Source organism: Bombus fervidus, unplaced genomic scaffold, assembly GCF_041682495.2.
Source record: "Bombus fervidus isolate BK054 unplaced genomic scaffold, iyBomFerv1 scaffold0040, whole genome shotgun sequence".
Classification (NCBI taxonomy): Eukaryota; Metazoa; Arthropoda; class Insecta; order Hymenoptera; family Apidae; genus Bombus; species Bombus fervidus.
In genome coordinates this window covers 5,001-10,000 of record NW_027212603.1, presented here as the reverse complement: position 1 = coordinate 10,000, position 5,000 = coordinate 5,001, and the positions used below count along the sequence as shown (strand labels likewise).

At 48.2% G+C, this 5,000-nt stretch overlaps 1 non-coding gene across 1 annotated transcript; it reads right to left on the bottom strand.

Annotated features, from left to right (window-relative positions):
* Positions 1-2,039: 2,039 nt before the first annotated feature.
* On the bottom strand, positions 2,040-2,194 carry LOC139997212 (5.8S ribosomal RNA). The gene has a single exon (XR_011802645.1). It is a non-coding gene; the product is annotated as a 5.8S ribosomal RNA (ribosomal RNA).
* Between the last annotated feature and the right edge of the window lie 2,806 nt (positions 2,195-5,000).

Below are 5,000 nucleotides of genomic sequence, written 5' to 3'. Positions count from 1 at the left end.
AAGACGGTTTGATAACAATGCGACAGAGGGTCTTTATTTTTATTTCTCTCTCCGAGAATCGCCTCAAAGAGAAAAAAAAATAAAAAAAAAAATAATTCGAATAGAATCGAGAACCGTATATTCTATCTCGATCGAGAAACGTTTTATGCATCTCGCCAAAGTGCCTTTTAAACTTCGTTCGTCGTATCATGTTCGAGCTAAGACTCACGCAAGACACCCGTAACGATCTCCGGTTTTTAACGCCCGTCCTCTTTGTATAATATATATATATTATACGTGTTATGTATAATATATCTCCCGTAGCCGTTTCTCTCTTCTCGACGATTCCAGCGGTTCCTTGTTTTCGCCTGTTATTGCTGGCACAGAGATCGAACACGCGACATATATATAACATATCGGTTTCTTTGCTCTGTACCAACGACGAAAACGCACGGGAACTCACGCAAGTGGAAAAGCGAGCGCGAGACGTACACAACGGGGTGAATTTATTACTCGGGGACTGGACGACCGGCGATACGTTAGGATGCGCGGTCCAGCGATAGACGACGAAGAGACATGGGATGACCAACGATCTCTTTTTCTCTAATACTCGGAGCGCCGAAACGCCTTAAAGCAAAAAAAAATCACACGCGCGTACGTCGTACGTACGGCGCGTGTATACCTCGTCTCTAATCAAGTTTCGTTAGTCTTTCTCGAGCCTCGCCAAAGAGGATCGTTCTCTTCCTCTGCGCGATCTCTCCGTGCCAATGTCAGAGATTATTCTCTTTCGCACGACGACGAAAACGACTATTTTCGACGATCCGAACAACTTTGTAACGGACTCACATGCACATCTTAAAATCGGGTACAGAAACGTTGCGCAACACCGTGAGCTTTTCTCTTCTTCGTCACCCTTAAATATAGCCGATCGTAGACGCACGCTAGATCGTAACACACTTTTCGTTGATTTCCGACGAACGTGGCTTTGGGCCAGGCGCGCGGGCAGAGAGATACGCGACCGACGGGGAAAAATTCGTCCCGATACATGTACGCGTACTCTCCGATCTCCGCGCAACGCTGGGGATCATCTCCCTAAGTCATCAGCGTTCGAAGAAATCTCGTGTGTCCGTTCCCGGATCTACGGCTTTCTCTGGGTTCGCGAAGAACAGAAAAAAGCACAGAGGATGAAAAACGCAACGACGACCCATCGATGCGACGGTCCTCGTTGTCTTCTCGTCAGTCGTCTCGCGCCTGCAGAATACATCTCTGCCGCACGAACAGACGGAGTGGGTATTCGATCCCTGGGGCTGTACGAGTAAAAACATCTTGATGAAAAGACGGTTGTGTTTCTTTAAGGCACACAGTTTTTCGTTACGCCACCAAGTTTAGGTTTAGGTTTTAATATCTTGGTTCTCTTTTCTCTCCTCTCTCGACTGACTTTGTTCAAAAATATTTTTGCTTTCTCTCAGTCTCGCCAAAAATTCATTTAAGACGACGTCGGGGGCGCGGTCATTCGTGCTTATCGAAGACTAACAAAACGTAGCAGAGGCTGATACAAAAAGAAAAAAAAAATCGGCCACGAAGAAAACTCGCTCTGTGTATCTCGATAACCGCGTCGACGACGACGGTTCTCTCCGCGCTCTTTTAATTCGTATCCTTCTTCTTGCGCTTCGTCCGACTCAGAAACGTTCGTAAAACACGAACGACGGCGGGTTGTCAAGCCAAGAAGGGACAGAGAAGAGACGGAGGTAGTTTTGCGAGTCTCCCGTGAACGCGATAGATTTTTCATATATATTTGTATCGAGAGCATGCGTACGCCGGTCTCCACACGATCCAGCGACGAACGCCGACGAACGTCCAACAATCGCTCGTACGTCGCGTACGAGCCCTCGACCGCTCTTTAATTCGTATTCTTTTGCTTGGCGCTCGTCCTCCGACTCAGAAACGTTCGTTTAAAGATAAAACGAACGACGGCGGGCTGTCGACGAGGCAAGAAAGAACAGAGAGATACGGACCGAGAGCAACGATACGCAACGCAAGCAGTCTTAGGTTTACGTGAGCAACCCTCAGCCAGGCGTGGTCCAGGAATTGTATCCGTGGACCGCAATGTGCGTTCGAAATGTCGATGTTCATGTGTCCTGCAGTTCACACGTTGACGCGCAATTAGCTGCGTTCTTCATCGACCCACGAGCCAAGTGATCCACCGTTCAGGGTAATCGTTTATGCATGGATTTTTGTTTGTGTACTCAGGTTTTTGTACTCTTATTCTCGGTTCGAAAGAAGCCGATATCCGACAAACGTCCGACCAACGGGAATCGAACGCGCGGAAGTCGCCATATGATTGACGACACGAAAATACGTTCGAAAACGAAATCGGACGGACTGCGCGACGACACACGCAGCCCGCCGACCGGGCGTAAAGTGCATTATAATATATAACAACCAACGAGATCGAAGCTCCGTTCGTCAGGAAACGACGGGGATATAACACCCGATTCTGAATCCTCTGTACAGCACACGATCTCGCGAAGAAAGCGCACGGTGGCTAGCCCATGATATATATATATATGTTCGTTCCTCTCGTCCAGTTATTCGAAGCAAACAGCCGATATGCATCTCCATCGTTCGGGTAAAAAAAAATCGATGGGACGCGCACGGTCGTAGTCTTCCTCGCGCGGTCGTTTCTTCCCGATAGCCAGAAGCAGAGTTTGAAAAACTCTAGCGACGGAACGAGGCATTAGACTCTCGACAACGAGGATACAGACACGGCCGGCGGTCCCCTCTGAATCGACTTCGGTGGTTCAGGTAAAAATAAAAAAAATCGATGGGACGCGCACGGTCGTCCTTCCTCTTCCTCGCGCGCGGTCTATTCTTCCCGATAGCCAGAAGCAGAGTTTGAAAAACTCTAGCGACGGAACGAGGCATTAGACTCGCGACAACGAGGATAGAGAGACGACCGGCGGTCCCCTCTGAATCCACTTTGGTCGCTCAGGTAAAAATAAAAAAAAATTCGAAAGGGACGCGCACGGTCGTCCTTCCTCTTCCTCGCGCGGTCTTTTCTTCCCGATAGCCAGAAGCAGAGTTTGAAAAACTCTAGCGACGGAACGAGGCATTAGACTCTCGACAACGAGGATAGAGAGACGGCCGGCGGTCCCCTCCGAACGGATGGCGACAACGACGACTAAAGCGCGAAAAATCGCGACGAAAAGGAACGCATCTCCGTTCAGGTGTATGTGTGTGCGTGCGTTTAAAAAAAATTCGATGGGACTCGCAGCCATCGGCCTCGCGCGGTCGTTTCTTCCCGATAGCCAGAAGCAGAGTTTGAAAAACTCTAGCGACGGAACGAGGCATATGACTCACGACAACGAGGATATGGACAGGCGGTCCCCTCTGAACGGGTCGACGAGACGATGGTAAAAGAGACGAACCGGACGAAACTTCCGTCGATCAGGTAAAAATAAAAAAAAATTCGATGGGACGCGCACGGTCGTCGTCGTCTTCCTCGCGCGGTCGTTTCTTCCCGATAGCCAGAAGCAGAGTTTGAAAAACTCTAGCGACGGAACGAGGCATATGACTCACGACAACGAGGATAGAGAGACGGCCGGCGGTCCCCTCTGAATCGACTTCGGTGGTTCAGGTAAAAATAAAAAAAATCGATGGGACGCGCACGGTCGTCGTTCCTCTTCCTCGCGCGCGGTCTATTCTTCCCGATAGCCAGAAGCAGAGTTTGAAAAACTCTAGCGACGGAACGAGGCATTAGACTCGCGAGGATAGAGAGACGGCCGGCGGTCCCCTCTGAACCAACTTCGTCTAGTTAAGAATCGTTACTCTTTACCATCACTCGCCTTGGTATATATCTTTTCGGGCCAACATCCACGCAATGCGTTTTCGTTCTAGGTTACCCGATCCACGAGTACGAACGTACAACGTGGTTTCGTTTTGTCGAACATCGTATATCGTTCGCCGTTGAAACGAACGACAACGAAACGACATAGGAAGAACGAACGCCCTTTGGGTAGGAAGCACGTTTCGAGGAACGACGAGAGTTTGGAGAGACGCGCGAGATAGCTGGAGACGCGCAGATATAGGTATCCATGGATCTTCGAAGAGAACCTTCGAAGATATATAATTCGGTATCCTTTTTTTCTGCGGCTCGCTATTCGCGTTCTTTCGCTCTCGTCGACGACTCGTTATAGACGCTTCGTTCGATCCCAAAGAGCAGTCTTCCTTATGTCCCGTTGCTAGGAGGTGAGGCCTACGCAACGCAACTACGAAATATAGAAGAGGTGTGAGCAGTGATCTCTCCGACACGAGGCACTTTAGAGATTTTAGTTTATATATTATATTGTTCGTTCGTTGGATTTCCACGATGCAAATACGAAATACGAGATCGTGACGGCGGGTCTTTCTGTGTACGACCTCACGCAGGCGCCTCGATCGCATTTCTCATTACACGTGGTTTCCACTGTAACTTTTAGTTTTTTCGATATGTGTTCAGCTCAAGTTCCCTCACATATCGTTATTATTATTATTATTATTAATAGTAGCGGTTTCGTGTTATAGGATTCGGAGACGGCGGGTCTTTCTGTGTACGACCTCACGCAAGCGCCTCGAGAATCTTTTTAAGTTTTCCGTGTGTTATATTATTCGGAGACGGCGGGTCTTTCTGTTTACGACCTCACGCAGGCGCCTCGAGAATATTTTTAAGTTTTTCGTTTGTTATAATATTATTCGGAGACGGCGGGTCTTTCTGTGTACGACCTCACGCAGGCGCCTCGAATTATTCGTGTAAAAGTATATCTCTTCATCCCGATGATCGAGAGAGAGTGCCACACTCTTCGTATAGTTTCGTAACTGGAGCGTCTCTCACCTCCTTATTGTAAAAAATTTGGCTTTTGTCAAAGTATATAGCTTGTTAATACGTCGTATATACTTTGTGTCGATATAGGAGGAGTACGGCTCCTTACCGACGATATTATATATATTTTATTATACAGTGTTCAAGTCAAATATTCTTTGTG